The following is a 16,280-nucleotide window of genomic DNA, read 5'->3' on the forward strand; positions in this document are numbered from 1 at the left end:
CTTGTCACCACACATAGCTGTGGGGGGCAACTGTCGCCACACATAGCTGTGGTGGCAACATTTGGAGGATTAAAAGGAAAAACGGAAGGAAAACGGATTATTGAGATGGAGTTTTGGAAAAAGAAGAGATGCTTACGTTTTTTTGTGAAACGGGAGACGGAAGAAACTTTTTTGGAAGAAAAATGGATTCTGGAAATTTTGAGGAAACATGAAGTTTTGGAGAAGGATATCTACTGTATGCAAGAAATAAAGCAAGGTAAAGTTTGTGATGTGACTCTAGTTTCTGAGGAAAAGTGCATTCATTTTTTCAAATGCTGGAGTGAAGAGGATTCTGGGAAAATTGGAGTAAGTGCATCATTCATGGGGAAACCGAAGAGTGTGATAATTTACATGGACAATCCGTTTGTGGAAATAGAGGAGATAATGGTTTTTTTGGAATCTAAATGTAAGATGGTAAAGTTTCAGAAATTATACAGGAACAAAGTTGGTATTTGGAACGGAAAGAGACGTTTTTTGGTGTGGACAACAGGAGAAGAAAATTTGCACAATGGGAGGATTATGGTAAACGGGAGTTCTGGGTATTGTTACATGGAAAGCAGCAAAGGAACTTTTGAAAAGAACTTTGGAGGACAAAAGGAAGATATTGGTGATAAAATGAAGAAGGAAGTTGATGCGATAATTATAGAGGAGAATAAGCAGGGAAAAGAAGTTGAAAGTTTAAAGGTGAAGAAAAAGGTAACGGTACAGGAAAATTGTGGATCAAGGAAAGTATCTGGTGAAAAGAAAGAAGTAAAAGAGGAAAAGGGTAAAGTTTTGGAGAAGGTGGTGACTTTCAGAGATGATGAGGAAGAGTATGATTGGGAACAGATGCGGTTAGAGCATGAGGAGGAAGAAAAGAAGTTAAGGGGTTTTGTTGGGAGGAAAGTAAAAGGGAAAAAGGGGATATTTAGTTTGGGAAACCGGGTGAAGTAATGTCAGTTGTGATTTGTTTGGAAACTGTTGAAACTGTAAAGGAATTGTTATGTTTAACTTTATATATATTAATTCAAATGAAAAAATATAAATATAATATCTAAACACGATGATGGAACTAAAATCTTGAGTTTAGTGATATATGATTTAAGATTATAAAACTTAATTTCTGAGTGTTTGGAAAAAAAAAAAAAAAAAAAAAAATCTGTTCTTATCAGTTTAATATCTGATACGTCCCCTATCTGGGGACCATATATTAAATGGATTTTTAGAACAGGGAGATGGAAAAAGAGCTTGCTCTGTCCACTCCACGCATTGACCTGGTATTGCAGTATCTCCAGGACCGGTGCACCCCTTCTTTAATGCAGTTTCTAAAATCAGAAAGAATTGAATTCAATGTTTTTTGTTCATTTTGCTTGTTTGTCGGATTTTGGGATGGACTCTTTGGCTTTGCTTTTCTTCTCCTCATTGGATTTTTCATGTTCAAAGTTGCAGAAGCCAGATTACAAGCTCATTTTGGTTCAACTTCAGCAACTGTGCATTGCATTGCCATGTAATGTGATGCAATGCTATCTTTCTAGCTCTCCCTTTTTACTTCCTTTTGGATAAACAGACATATTAGGCAAGCATTTTGGAGCTTTCACCTAAATAACTACAGGTGGTGAGATAAGCTGCACAATATAATTGACCTTTCAGTATATTGTTGCACACACACCATCTATTTAGCAAATGCCCTTGTTATCAACAGCAGCCTTTTAAACTCACCTGAGCTAACAGGTATGTGCGCTGGTTACTCTGCTGCACTTAAAATTTCTTTTTTGGTTTGCTACAATGCCTTTTCTGAAACGTTGTCTCCTTCTGCTGGAACACTGACTTCTTTCATTTAATGCCTGCAGACTATAAAAGAGAACCCAACCCAAAAAGTTTGGTTGATTAGTCTGTGGCATTCTGTTAAACTGTTGCTTATGGCGGTCTCTGTGAGCTTCTCAGCGACATTCAGCCAGCCAGGTATCCTGCCTGCAGTAGATGGAATGTGGCAATGGAACGCTGGCTGCGCGTGTCATAATAGGCTCTGAGCCTTTATATACCTGTGCACAGCAGCAGCCACCTTCAGTCTGCTGCTGGACAGCCAGCAGCAGCAGCAGCAGGAGAGGTATGTAATCAGGAGCCCTCCTGCTAAGGGTAGACAGCTGCTCGTTCCACCCCACCCCCCGCCTTAATTGGTTCTCCTCCCTTCCAACGGTGCTGAGGCGGGTGGGAACAGCAGGGGGTGAAGGTGCTGTGTTTAAAGAGGTGGAGTTATGCAGATCTAAAACGCGTGGATTGCAGCAGCAGCAAGCCGAAAAGTGCAGGCATGTAAGGGATCTAGAGGTTGACAACATGTCTTCTTAACGGGAGTCCAGGAGCTCATCTCCACAAATGGACTTTTCAGGATCCTTGGGTGGCTCCGTAGTTTGAAACCAATTCTGGTTATCGCTTCTCGGCCTTTTGGCTAAGATCAAGTGTAGTATCTGTTCTTATCAGTTTAATATCTGATAGGTCCCCTATCTGGGGACCATATATTAAATGGATTTTTAGAACAGGGAGATGGAAAAAGAGCTTGCTCTGTCCACTCCACGCATTGACCTGGTATTGCAGTATCTCCAGGACCGGTGCACCCCTTCTTTAATGCAGTTTCTAAAATCAGAAAGAATTGAATTCAATGTTTTTTGTTCATTTTGCTTGTTTGTCGGATTTTGGGATGGACTCTTTGGCTTTGCTTTTCTTCTCCTCATTGGATTTTTCATGTTCAAAGTTGCAGAAGCCAGATTACAAGCTCATTTTGGTTCAACTTCAGCAACTGTGCATTGCATTGCCATGTAATGTGATGCAATGCTATCTTTCTAGCTCTCCCTTTTTACTTCCTTTTGGATAAACAGACATATTAGGCAAGCATTTTGGAGCTTTCACCTAAATAACTACAGGTGGTGAGATAAGCTGCACAATATAATTGACCTTTCAGTATATTGTTGCACACACACCATCTATTTAGCAAATGCCCTTGTTATCAACAGCAGCCTTTTAAACTCACCTGAGCTAACAGGTATGTGCGCTGGTTACTCTGCTGCGCTTAAAATTTCTTTTTTGGTTTGCTACAATGCCTTTTCTGAAACGTTGTCTCCTTCTGCTGGAACACTGACTTCTTTCATTTAATGCCTGCAGACTATAAAAGAGAACCCAACCCAAAAAGTTTGGTTGATTAGTCTGTGGCATTCTGTTAAACTGTTGCTTATGGCGGTCTCTGTGAGCTTCTCAGCGACATTCAGCCAGCCAGGTATCCTGCCTGCAGTAGATGGAATGTGGCAATGGAACGCTGGCTGCGCGTGTCATAATAGGCTCTGAGCCTTTATATACCTGTGCACAGCAGCAGCCACCTTCAGTCTGCTGCTGGACAGCCAGCAGCAGCAGCAGCAGGAGAGGTATGTAATCAGGAGCCCTCCTGCTAAGGGTAGACAGCTGCTCGTTCCACCCCACCCCCCGCCTTAATTGGTTCTCCTCCCTTCCAACGGTGTTGAGGCGGGTGGGAACAGCAGGGGGTGAAGGTGCTGTGTTTAAAGAGGTGGAGTTATGCAGATCTAAAACGCGTGGATTGCAGCAGCAGCAAGCCGAAAAGTGCAGGCATGTAAGGGATCTAGAGGTTGACAACATGTCTTCTTAACGGGAGTCCAGGAGCTCATCTCCACAAATGGACTTTTCAGGATCCTTGGGTGGCTCCGTAGTTTGAAACCAATTCTGGTTATCGCTTCTCGGCCTTTTGGCTAAGATCAAGTGTAGTATCTTTCGAAAAGGCGGTTTTGGATGTTGGCCGCCCTAGTAGATTGATACATTATGCACACTGGGGTTTAGGCGCTTGTTAGTACGCCAGGTGGCTAATATAGTCATCTGGTGGAAAGCATGGCCCCCCAGGATCGACGCCATTGGGCCGGGGAAGATCGAAAGCCCGAAGTGTGAAGTGCCCCAGGAGTGGTGACCCTGGGGTGCCTTAACTCACTGGGATTGGGAACCCCACTTGAGTTTATGGCACATTTGCACAAGCACTTCAAATTTTCTTTCTTCGCACACACCCTTATTCCGGGCCTTCTGGCCTTAGGATGGGGAATTTTTCAATTCCCGGTCGGAGGTCCGGGCAGTATTATACTGTGAAACCTTCACTATTTATTTAATTTCTTTGTCACTGTGTGTCCACTTATTCACGTGTGTCACGTCCTACTAGGATTTTGTCGGGATGCGGTTCCCTTACGGGTTCCTCTCTTGGCAGGTCTAGGGGGGGAGTGTGTGGCCATCAGGTTCCGCTCCCCCCTGAACCCCCCTGGCTCTCCTCTTTCGGGAGGAGAGCGTTGTTGGCTCCCCTCTTCCGGGAGGGGAGCACAGTCTTTGGCTCCCAGTGCCTTGCTCGGGTGAGAACTCGGGCAGGTGCTGGGGGTAAGATTGGGTCGCCTCTGGCTTCGGCTGGAGGTGGCTTTTTGTCCCTGTTCCTCGCTGTGGCCTTTTGGCTCGGAGGGACAGGGAATGGTTTGGGGGACCCTTCTCCTTTTGGAGAGGGTTTCAAGAAGACCAGCATCCTAGTGCACTTTTTTTGTGGCACTTGTCACTTTTTTAAGCGCACTCGGGTTTTGTACACGAATTCGGGCTTTCAAAAAAAAAAAAAAAAAAAAAAAAATCTGTTCTTATCAGTTTAATATCTGATACGTCCCCTATCTGGGGACCATATATTAAATGGATTTTTAGAACAGGGAGATGGAAAAAGAGCTTGCTCTGTCCACTCCACGCATTGACCTGGTATTGCAGTATCTCCAGGACCGGTGCACCCCTTCTTTAATGCAGTTTCTAAAATCAGAAAGAATTGAATTCAATGTTTTTTGTTCATTTTGCTTGTTTGTCGGATTTTGGGATGGACTCTTTGGCTTTGCTTTTCTTCTCCTCATTGGATTTTTCATGTTCAAAGTTGCAGAAGCCAGATTACAAGCTCATTTTGGTTCAACTTCAGCAACTGTGCATTGCATTGCCATGTAATGTGATGCAATGCTATCTTTCTAGCTCTCCCTTTTTACTTCCTTTTGGATAAACAGACATATTAGGCAAGCATTTTGGAGCTTTCACCTAAATAACTACAGGTGGTGAGATAAGCTGCACAATATAATTGACCTTTCAGTATATTGTTGCACACACACCATCTATTTAGCAAATGCCCTTGTTATCAACAGCAGCCTTTTAAACTCACCTGAGCTAACAGGTATGTGCGCTGGTTACTCTGCTGCGCTTAAAATTTCTTTTTTGGTTTGCTACACTGCCTTTTCTGAAACGTTGTCTCCTTCTGCTGGAACACTGACTTCTTTCATTTAATGCCTGCAGACTATAAAAGAGAACCCAACCCAAAAAGTTTGGTTGATTAGTCTGTGGCATTCTGTTAAACTGTTGCTTATGGCGGTCTCTGTGAGCTTCTCAGCGACATTCAGCCAGCCAGGTATCCTGCCTGCAGTAGATGGAATGTGGCAATGGAACGCTGGCTGCACGTGTCATAATAGGCTCTGAGCCTTTATATACCTGTGCACAGCAGCAGCCACCTTCAGTCTGCTGCTGGACAGCCAGCAGCAGCAGCAGCAGGAGAGGTATGTAATCAGGAGCCCTCCTGCTAAGGGTAGACAGCTGCTCGTTCCACCCCACCCCCCGCCTTAATTGGTTCTCCTCCCTTCCAACGGTGTTGAGGCGGGTGGGAACAGCAGGGGGTGAAGGTGCTGTGTTTAAAGAGGTGGAGTTATGCAGATCTAAAACGCGTGGATTGCAGCAGCAGCAAGCCGAAAAGTGCAGGCATGTAAGGGATCTAGAGGTTGACAACATGTCTTCTTAACGGGAGTCCAGGAGCTCATCTCCACAAATGGACTTTTCAGGATCCTTGGGTGGCTCCGTAGTTTGAAACCAATTCTGGTTATCGCTTCTCGGCCTTTTGGCTAAGATCAAGTGTAGTATCTGTTCTTATCAGTTTAATATCTGATACGTCCCCTATCTGGGGACCATATATTAAATGGATTTTTAGAACAGGGAGATGGAAAAAGAGCTTGCTCTGTCCACTCCACGCATTGACCTGGTATTGCAGTATCTCCAGGACCGGTGCACCCCTTCTTTAATGCAGTTTCTAAAATCAGAAAGAATTGAATTCAATGTTTTTTGTTCATTTTGCTTGTTTGTCGGATTTTGGGATGGACTCTTTGGCTTTGCTTTTCTTCTCCTCATTGGATTTTTCATGTTCAAAGTTGCAGAAGCCAGATTACAAGCTCATTTTGGTTCAACTTCAGCAACTGTGCATTGCATTGCCATGTAATGTGATGCAATGCTATCTTTCTAGCTCTCCCTTTTTACTTCCTTTTGGATAAACAGACATATTAGGCAAGCATTTTGGAGCTTTCACCTAAATAACTACAGGTGGTGAGATAAGCTGCACAATATAATTGACCTTTCAGTATATTGTTGCACACACACCATCTATTTAGCAAATGCCCTTGTTATCAACAGCAGCCTTTTAAACTCACCTGAGCTAACAGGTATGTGCGCTGGTTACTCTGCTGCGCTTAAAATTTCTTTTTTGGTTTGCTGCAATGCCTTTTCTGAAACGTTGTCTCCTTCTGCTGGAACACTGACTTCTTTCATTTAATGCCTGCAGACTATAAAAGAGAACCCAACCCAAAAAGTTTGGTTGATTAGTCTGTAGCATTCTGTTAAACTGTTGCTTATGGCGGTCTCTGTGAGCTTCTCAGCGACATTCAGCCAGCCAGGTATCCTGCCTGCAGTAGATGGAATGTGGCAATGGAACGCTGGCTGCGCGTGTCATAATAGGCTCTGAGCCTTTATATACCTGTGCACAGCAGCAGCCACCTTCAGTCTGCTGCTGGACAGCCAGCAGCAGCAGCAGCAGGAGAGGTATGTAATCAGGAGCCCTCCTGCTAAGGGTAGACAGCTGCTCGTTCCACCCCACCCCCCGCCTTAATTGGTTCTCCTCCCTTCCAACGGTGTTGAGGCGGGTGGGAACAGCAGGGGGTGAAGGTGCTGTGTTTAAAGAGGTGGAGTTATGCAGATCTAAAACGCGTGGATTGCAGCAGCAGCAAGCCGAAAAGTGCAGGCATGTAAGGGATCTAGAGGTTGACAACATGTCTTCTTAACGGGAGTCCAGGAGCTCATCTCCACAAATGGACTTTTCAGGATCCTTGGGTGGCTCCGTAGTTTGAAACCAATTCTGGTTATCGCTTCTCGGCCTTTTGGCTAAGATCAAGTGTAGTATCTTTCGAAAAGGCGGTTTTGGATGTTGGCCGCCCTAGTAGATTGATACATTATGCACACTGGGGTTTAGGCGCTTGTTAGTACGCCAGGTGGCTAATATAGTCATCTGGTGGAAAGCATGGCCCCCCAGGATCGACGCCATTGGGCCGGGGAAGATCGAAAGCCCGAAGTGTGAAGTGCCCCAGGAGTGGTGACCCTGGGGTGCCTTAACTCACTGGGATTGGGAACCCCACTTGAGTTTATGGCACATTTGCACAAGCACTTCAAATTTTCTTTCTTCGCACACACCCTTATTCCGGGCCTTCTGGCCTTAGGATGGGGAATTTTTCAATTCCCGGTCGGAGGTCCGGGCAGTATTATACTGTGAAACCTTCACTATTTATTTAATTTCTTTGTCACTGTGTGTCCACTTATTCACGTGTGTCACGTCCTACTAGGATTTTGTCGGGATGCGGTTCCCTTACGGGTTCCTCTCTTGGCAGGTCTAGGGGGGGAGTGTGTGGCCATCAGGTTCCGCTCCCCCCTGAACCCCCCTGGCTCTCCTCTTTCGGGAGGAGAGCGTTGTTGGCTCCCCTCTTCCGGGAGGGGAGCACAGTCTTTGGCTCCCAGTGCCTTGCTCGGGTGAGAACTCGGGCAGGTGCTGGGGGTAAGATTGGGTCGCCTCTGGCTTCGGCTGGAGGTGGCTTTTTGTCCCTGTTCCTCGCTGTGGCCTTTTGGCTCGGAGGGACAGGGAATGGTTTGGGGGACCCTTCTCCTTTTGGAGAGGGTTTCAAGAAGACCAGCATCCTAGTGCACTTTTTTTGTGGCACTTGTCACTTTTTTAAGCGCACTCGGGTTTTGTACACGAATTCGGGCTTTCAAAAAAAAAAAAAAAAAAAAAAAAATCTGTTCTTATCAGTTTAATATCTGATACGTCCCCTATCTGGGGACCATATATTAAATGGATTTTTAGAACAGGGAGATGGAAAAAGAGCTTGCTCTGTCCACTCCACGCATTGACCTGGTATTGCAGTATCTCCAGGACCGGTGCACCCCTTCTTTAATGCAGTTTCTAAAATCAGAAAGAATTGAATTCAATGTTTTTTGTTCATTTTGCTTGTTTGTCGGATTTTGGGATGGACTCTTTGGCTTTGCTTTTCTTCTCCTCATTGGATTTTTCATGTTCAAAGTTGCAGAAGCCAGATTACAAGCTCATTTTGGTTCAACTTCAGCAACTGTGCATTGCATTGCCATGTAATGTGATGCAATGCTATCTTTCTAGCTCTCCCTTTTTACTTCCTTTTGGATAAACAGACATATTAGGCAAGCATTTTGGAGCTTTCACCTAAATAACTACAGGTGGTGAGATAAGCTGCACAATATAATTGACCTTTCAGTATATTGTTGCACACACACCATCTATTTAGCAAATGCCCTTGTTATCAACAGCAGCCTTTTAAACTCACCTGAGCTAACAGGTATGTGCGCTGGTTACTCTGCTGCGCTTAAAATTTCTTTTTTGGTTTGCTACACTGCCTTTTCTGAAACGTTGTCTCCTTCTGCTGGAACACTGACTTCTTTCATTTAATGCCTGCAGACTATAAAAGAGAACCCAACCCAAAAAGTTTGGTTGATTAGTCTGTGGCATTCTGTTAAACTGTTGCTTATGGCGGTCTCTGTGAGCTTCTCAGCGACATTCAGCCAGCCAGGTATCCTGCCTGCAGTAGATGGAATGTGGCAATGGAACGCTGGCTGCACGTGTCATAATAGGCTCTGAGCCTTTATATACCTGTGCACAGCAGCAGCCACCTTCAGTCTGCTGCTGGACAGCCAGCAGCAGCAGCAGCAGGAGAGGTATGTAATCAGGAGCCCTCCTGCTAAGGGTAGACAGCTGCTCGTTCCACCCCACCCCCCGCCTTAATTGGTTCTCCTCCCTTCCAACGGTGTTGAGGCGGGTGGGAACAGCAGGGGGTGAAGGTGCTGTGTTTAAAGAGGTGGAGTTATGCAGATCTAAAACGCGTGGATTGCAGCAGCAGCAAGCCGAAAAGTGCAGGCATGTAAGGGATCTAGAGGTTGACAACATGTCTTCTTAACGGGAGTCCAGGAGCTCATCTCCACAAATGGACTTTTCAGGATCCTTGGGTGGCTCCGTAGTTTGAAACCAATTCTGGTTATCGCTTCTCGGCCTTTTGGCTAAGATCAAGTGTAGTATCTGTTCTTATCAGTTTAATATCTGATACGTCCCCTATCTGGGGACCATATATTAAATGGATTTTTAGAACAGGGAGATGGAAAAAGAGCTTGCTCTGTCCACTCCACGCATTGACCTGGTATTGCAGTATCTCCAGGACCGGTGCACCCCTTCTTTAATGCAGTTTCTAAAATCAGAAAGAATTGAATTCAATGTTTTTTGTTCATTTTGCTTGTTTGTCGGATTTTGGGATGGACTCTTTGGCTTTGCTTTTCTTCTCCTCATTGGATTTTTCATGTTCAAAGTTGCAGAAGCCAGATTACAAGCTCATTTTGGTTCAACTTCAGCAACTGTGCATTGCATTGCCATGTAATGTGATGCAATGCTATCTTTCTAGCTCTCCCTTTTTACTTCCTTTTGGATAAACAGACATATTAGGCAAGCATTTTGGAGCTTTCACCTAAATAACTACAGGTGGTGAGATAAGCTGCACAATATAATTGACCTTTCAGTATATTGTTGCACACACACCATCTATTTAGCAAATGCCCTTGTTATCAACAGCAGCCTTTTAAACTCACCTGAGCTAACAGGTATGTGCGCTGGTTACTCTGCTGCGCTTAAAATTTCTTTTTTGGTTTGCTGCAATGCCTTTTCTGAAACGTTGTCTCCTTCTGCTGGAACACTGACTTCTTTCATTTAATGCCTGCAGACTATAAAAGAGAACCCAACCCAAAAAGTTTGGTTGATTAGTCTGTAGCATTCTGTTAAACTGTTGCTTATGGCGGTCTCTGTGAGCTTCTCAGCGACATTCAGCCAGCCAGGTATCCTGCCTGCAGTAGATGGAATGTGGCAATGGAACGCTGGCTGCGCGTGTCATAATAGGCTCTGAGCCTTTATATACCTGTGCACAGCAGCAGCCACCTTCAGTCTGCTGCTGGACAGCCAGCAGCAGCAGCAGCAGGAGAGGTATGTAATCAGGAGCCCTCCTGCTAAGGGTAGACAGCTGCTCGTTCCACCCCACCCCCCGCCTTAATTGGTTCTCCTCCCTTCCAACGGTGTTGAGGCGGGTGGGAACAGCAGGGGGTGAAGGTGCTGTGTTTAAAGAGGTGGAGTTATGCAGATCTAAAACGCGTGGATTGCAGCAGCAGCAAGCCGAAAAGTGCAGGCATGTAAGGGATCTAGAGGTTGACAACATGTCTTCTTAACGGGAGTCCAGGAGCTCATCTCCACAAATGGACTTTTCAGGATCCTTGGGTGGCTCCGTAGTTTGAAACCAATTCTGGTTATCGCTTCTCGGCCTTTTGGCTGCGATCGTATGACTGTACCTTGATTGGTGCGAGTCTCCTGGAGGAATCCGGACCCTTTTGTGGAGGATTTTCTGCTTTTTCCTGTGGTATTCCATACCGACAGAATCCAAGATGTCTTTTGTGAAGAACACCATCCGTTTGTCCGTGGATCCATCTGACCAGAACAAGAACAACGTGGTTTTCATTGTCCAAGACATCGTTGAAGGCAAAGCTGGAGCAACACGTTCTGAGATCTTCAGTGTCAACGAATTTTCACGTCAAGGTAATTATGACGTTACCTTTATGGACCAGGATGTTTGCCTTAATGTCTTTGAATGGCTCCGTGGTCACTCTAGTGACCCCTGCTTGGAAGGAGTTAGATGGGAACCTTTGTTTGGTCTGCAAGAAAAGGAGGTGACTGTGACTGTCTATAACCCTTTTACAGACCCTGAGCTGCTGGAGTGCTTCCTCTCTCGCTACTGTGAATATGTGCGGAAGGGAGTGAAGCAAGTCAATTGTCTAGGAATCTTTAACTGTCAGTATAAATTCCGTGTGAAATTGAAAAGGGATCCTGACAGTGTGGGGGGCTTTAGACACCCTCCATCAAATTTTTCCGTTGCAGGCCATAGAGGTTTCCTCTTTTACCCAGGCCAGCCCATGTTTTGCCGTAGATGCTTTTCTTTCGGACATACCATGGTAACATGCCTTAAAGGGCAGTGTTGCCGAAATTGCAGAAAGGAGGGGCATATGGCCAACCAGTGTCCAGAGGCCAAGTCCTGTGATGTCTGTGGGAGTAGTGATCACATGTATAAGGACTGTCCTATGAGTGCACCTAGACGTTCTGATAAAGAACAGAAGGAGGAAGAGCTGGAGAGGAGGCAGATGGCAAGCGCACTGAAAGTGCTGGAAAGATTGGAGAGGGAGGAGAGAGAGGGAAGGAGGCGGGAAACTGGTAGAGCCTCTCCCTCTACGGCGCCAGAGGAGGTGTCCCTGAGACCATGTTCTTCTTCTGCTGAAGAAATGAGGAAGAAGCGGAGGGAAGAAAAGGAGTTCTGGAGGGAAGTGGCAAAGGTGGAGAAAAAGGCAGTGTCTGCGAGAATATCTAGGAAAGTGGTGGAAGCAGAGCTGCCTGAGATGATGACTTTTGGAGAGGCAATGGATGCAACAGGATGTGAAGTGCAAATCTCGGAACCCGACAGTCCTGAACACCCTTCGGGTCCTGAAAACATTGAAGATTTTTCTTCGGAGGATGATAGGGGTGCAAAGAAGAGTCGTAGGGAGGATGGTGGGGGCAGTGATGATGCAGATTTTAGTGAGCCTCGGAGGAAGATCAGAACTGCCAGAATGAGGAGTGTGGCTGGTGAAGCCAGCGGGTCGGAAACCAGCTGTTCTGTTCTGATGGCGGAGGAGGATAGTGGTGGTGCTGGATAGTGTCACCATATAATATTGTAAATGTTTTTTCTTTTTGTCCTCTTGTGAGCTTTGGTTTAGGCCAAAGGCTATTTCTTTGTGTAATTGGTGAAGGAGTAGAAGTATTATGGGATTTACCATAGTGTCCCAAAACGTAAGAGTGTTTAAAAGTAAAGTAAGAAGAGCTGCTATTTTTGAGTTTTTAGCTATGCAAAATGCATCTATTTTTTGTTTACAAGAATGTGGGGTAGTGGATGGTGTGAAAGGGGATGAATGGTCTTATGGAGCGTCTGTGTGGTCGGGGAGTGCATGTAATAAGAATGATGGTGTGGGTATTTTGGTTAAAGGAAGGGAGGTTGTTTTGAGTGATTATTTGGTTATTGAGGTGGGGAGATGTATCCTTGCTAATTTTGTATACAAGAATGTAAAGTTTTGTGTTATTAATGTTTATGCGCCAGTTGAAAAAAATGAGCGCAAAAATTTATTTGAAAAAATTAAGCTTTTTGTTCCAGGAAGAATACCTGTGGTAATTGTGGGTGATATGAACTGTGATGTGGGGAGAGTGAATGTGGATGTGTCTGGGAAAGCATTATTGGAGTTAGTGAATGATTTTGGGTTGTGTGATATGCAGCGCGTGTGTAACATGAATCCTTTGTTGAACACTTTCTTTTCTGAGAGTGGTAGGGTACAATCCAGATTGGATTATTGTTTTATTTCTAAAAATATAGTTTCTGTTAATTATAGGCAGGAAAACGTTCTTTTTTCAGATCATGTGTGTATGTTGTGTGAGTTGGATATAAAAGTTGATGGAGTGTTTGGGAGAGGATTGTGGAAGTTAAATGTTAAACTGTTAGAGAATGAAGATGTGAGAAAGGAGTATGAAAGGCGGTATGAAGAATGGTGTAAGCATAAAAATGAGTTTGGGAATGTTTGTGAGTGGTGGGACTGGGTGAAGAAACAAACAAAAATGTTCTTTAAAAATTTAGGATACAAGTATGCAGCAATTAAAAGAGAGAGTTTTGTTAAACTGAACGCGCGGTTGAGCGTTTTGTATAAGTTAAGGGAAGGAGGAGTTGAGGTGGAGGAGGATATTTTAGAGGTAAAAAAGGAGATTAGTGAGTTTTTGTTGGAGAGAGGGAGAAGCATAGTGTTTAGGGCAAAGATTGATAAGATGGAGCAGGATGAGAAATGTTCTCGGTTTTTCTTTAAAAAAGTTTTTGGAAAGAAACAGAGTATGAGCGTGGTGTATGGAGCAGATGGAAGTGAGGTGAGTGGAGAGGATATGTGTGAAGAGGTGGCTAAGTTTTATGAGGATCTGTATGCAGTGAAACAGAGGGATGAATGTTTGGAGAATGATGTTTTGAGTGTGTTAGAGAGTAAGTTGAGTGAAGCAGAAAGAGAGAGAGTGATGGGTGAGGTGACTGGTGATGAGGTATGGAAGGTTATGTGTAGTATGGCTTTGAATAAGACGCCGGGGGAGGATGGCCTCCCAGTAGAATTTTATCGTGTGATGTGGGGTGTGATTGGTAAGGACTTTGTGGATGTATGTAAGTATATGTGGGGAAACATGGAGGTGACTGAGAGTATGCGTGCAGGTATGGTTGTGTTAATTCCTAAGAAAGGGGATTTGAAAAGTCTGAGGAATTGGAGGCCAATAACGCTACTTAATTGTGATTATAAAATCTATGCAAAACTTATGGCTAATAGGATGCGTGATGTGATAGAGAGTGTGATTGGGGATGAGCAGTGTTGTGCGGTACCTGGGAGGCGGATTCATGAGTGTGTGTGTATGTTAAGAGATTGTCTATGGGATTGCATGGGTCGTAAGAAGAGTGTATTTTTGTTAAGTTTGGATTTTGAAAAGGCTTATGATAGGTTGTCGCATGGTTTTTTGTTCAGAGTGTTGTTAAAAATGGGTTTTCCGGCTGATTTTGTTGGGCGAGTGAGAAGTTTGTATGCGGGTGTTTATAGCTGTGTTTTAATGAATGGGTATGTGGGTAGGAAAGTGAATGTGTTTTCGGGTGTGCGACAGGGGTGTCCTTTGTCCCCTGTAGCATTTATTTGTGCAATTGAGCCATTGTTGTGTATGCTGAGGAAAGATAAGGTAATTCGTGGTGTGCAAGTGCCGGGAGGTGGAGGAAAAGAATGGAAGGTGAGTGGTTATATGGATGACGTGTGTGTATTATGTGATTCTGAATGTTCGGTGAGGCGGGTGAAGTTGTTAGTGTCTATTTTTTGTGGTGCATCTGCGTTTAAAGTGAATTGGGAAAAGAGTGAGTGTAAGGGTTTTGGAGGCGGAAGTTTAAGTAGGGATGTAGGTGTGAATGTAGTGAATGGACCTATTAAAGTTTTGGGTGTGAAGTTTTCAGAGAGTTTGGATGGGAAAGAAAGTTGGGATGATGCGAAAGGAAAAGTTGAGCAGAAGTTGAATTTTTGGAAATTGAGGAGTTTATCCTTTTTTGGGAAGATTTTAATTGTTAAGAGTGTGGTGTTGCCAATATTTTTATATATTGCGGTAGTATTTCCACCAGGATATATGTGTATGAGAAGCTTGAATAGAATTTTATTTGTTTTTTTGTGGAACTCGAAAATGGAGAGAGCTAGGAGAGAAATTTTGGTTAAAAGAGTGGAAAAAGGTGGTTTGGGTTTTCCGAATTTGGACGTGTTTTTTGGTGTGAATATCGTTGTGTTTGTTTTGAAAGTGATTAGGGCGGATGGAAAGTTTTCATCTATGTGTAGGTATTTATTTGGAGCGTATTTGTTTCGTTTAAAGTGGCAAGAAAGGGATTTGCGATGTCCGATTGCTTTTGAGGTGCCTGTATGGTATGTGTGGGTTTATAAGTTTTTGGTGAGGTATGAACTGTGTGATGCAGATGTGAGATTGCTGGAGAATAAGAAGGCTGTGTATAGGATGATTGAATGTAGAGAGGTAGAATGTGGAATAAATATGGTTAGGGGTGGTGATGTGCAGAAGGTTTGGAAGAAAGTGCGGATGAGTGGTATGACCAACAAACAGAGTGAAGTTGTGTGGCAGTCTTTACATGGAGTATTACCTGTGAGAGAGTTTCAGAGGAATAGAGGTTTGGTGAGGAGTGAAATGTGTCCAAGAAATGGCTGTGGTGGAAGGGAAAGTGTGTTGCATGTTTTTTGGAATTGCCAGTATGCTAGAGATGTGATTGGGAGAATGGGGCCTTTGTGTAAAGAATTGTGTGGTGTGAATTTGTTGTCTTTTGAGTTGTTTATGTTTGGTTTGGGAATATGTGATGGGACGAAGGAAAGAGTCTTGTGGTTGATGCTTGCATGTATAAAGGAAGTGTTATGGGATGTGAGGAATGTGTATGTGTTTAAAAGGAAGGAAATTGCTGTAAAGGATAGTGTGAAGGTGATTTTGGGGAAGATGTATGTGTGTTTCCTATGGGACAAAAAGAGGAGAGGGGAAGTGGATGCGGAGGGAATATGGAAAGTTAAAAAGTGGAGATATATTGTTAGTACCTCTTGATTTTTGTTATTGTTGTTTTGAAATATGAAATAAATATTTCCGATGATGATGGGGACAGCAAATTGCGTATTGGATTTGACGCAGCTGTTTTGATGGAATTTTCCTTTGTCTGGTTTCCATAGACTGTGGAATTTCCTCGTCTGAGGAGAAAAAAAAAAAAAAAAAAAAAATCTGTTCTTATCAGTTTAATATCTGATACGTCCCCTATCTGGGGACCATATATTAAATGGATTTTTAGAACAGGGAGATGGAAAAAGAGCTTGCTCTGTCCACTCCACGCATTGACCTGGTATTGCAGTATCTCCAGGACCGGTGCACCCCTTCTTTAATGCAGTTTCTAAAATCAGAAAGAATTGAATTCAATGTTTTTTGTTCATTTTGCTTGTTTGTCGGATTTTGGGATGGACTCTTTGGCTTTGCTTTTCTTCTCCTCATTGGATTTTTCATGTTCAAAGTTGCAGAAGCCAGATTACAAGCTCATTTTGGTTCAACTTCAGCAACTGTGCATTGCATTGCCATGTAATGTGATGCAATGCTATCTTTCTAGCTCTCCCTTTTTACTTCCTTTTGGATAAACAGACATATTAGGCAAGCATTTTGGAGCTTTCACCTAAATAACTACAGGTGG

General features: G+C 43.9%; 7 non-coding genes and 2 pseudogenes across 7 annotated transcripts; all 9 read left to right on the forward strand.

The window, feature by feature from the left end:
• The first annotated feature begins 1,134 nt into the window (after positions 1-1,134).
• On the forward strand, positions 1,135-1,329 carry LOC141197160 (U2 spliceosomal RNA). The gene has a single exon (XR_012269501.1). It is a non-coding gene; the product is annotated as a U2 spliceosomal RNA (small nuclear RNA).
• Positions 1,330-2,444: 1,115 nt separating this feature from the next.
• LOC141197093 (U2 spliceosomal RNA) lies at positions 2,445-2,635 on the forward strand. The gene has a single exon (XR_012269439.1). It is a non-coding gene; the product is annotated as a U2 spliceosomal RNA (small nuclear RNA).
• Positions 2,636-3,750: 1,115 nt separating this feature from the next.
• Positions 3,751-3,842, forward strand: LOC141197205 (U2 spliceosomal RNA; annotated as a pseudogene).
• Positions 3,843-4,636: 794 nt separating this feature from the next.
• On the forward strand, positions 4,637-4,825 carry LOC141197168 (U2 spliceosomal RNA). Its single transcript, XR_012269508.1, has one exon. It is a non-coding gene; the product is annotated as a U2 spliceosomal RNA (small nuclear RNA).
• A 1,115-nt stretch (positions 4,826-5,940) lies between these two features.
• LOC141197021 (U2 spliceosomal RNA) lies at positions 5,941-6,131 on the forward strand. The gene has a single exon (XR_012269368.1). It is a non-coding gene; the product is annotated as a U2 spliceosomal RNA (small nuclear RNA).
• Positions 6,132-7,246: 1,115 nt separating this feature from the next.
• On the forward strand, positions 7,247-7,338 carry LOC141197206 (U2 spliceosomal RNA; annotated as a pseudogene).
• A 794-nt stretch (positions 7,339-8,132) lies between these two features.
• Positions 8,133-8,321, forward strand: LOC141197169 (U2 spliceosomal RNA). The gene has a single exon (XR_012269509.1). It is a non-coding gene; the product is annotated as a U2 spliceosomal RNA (small nuclear RNA).
• Positions 8,322-9,436: 1,115 nt separating this feature from the next.
• On the forward strand, positions 9,437-9,627 carry LOC141197022 (U2 spliceosomal RNA). Its single transcript, XR_012269369.1, has one exon. It is a non-coding gene; the product is annotated as a U2 spliceosomal RNA (small nuclear RNA).
• A 6,155-nt stretch (positions 9,628-15,782) lies between these two features.
• LOC141197161 (U2 spliceosomal RNA) lies at positions 15,783-15,975 on the forward strand. Its single transcript, XR_012269502.1, has one exon. It is a non-coding gene; the product is annotated as a U2 spliceosomal RNA (small nuclear RNA).
• The last annotated feature ends 305 nt before the right edge of the window (positions 15,976-16,280 follow it).

Source organism: Phyllobates terribilis, unplaced genomic scaffold (genome assembly GCF_046119375.1).
Source record: "Phyllobates terribilis strain yellow unplaced genomic scaffold, ASM4611937v1 Scaffold_79__1_contigs__length_6888602, whole genome shotgun sequence".
NCBI classification, from domain to species: Eukaryota; Metazoa; Chordata; class Amphibia; order Anura; family Dendrobatidae; genus Phyllobates; species Phyllobates terribilis.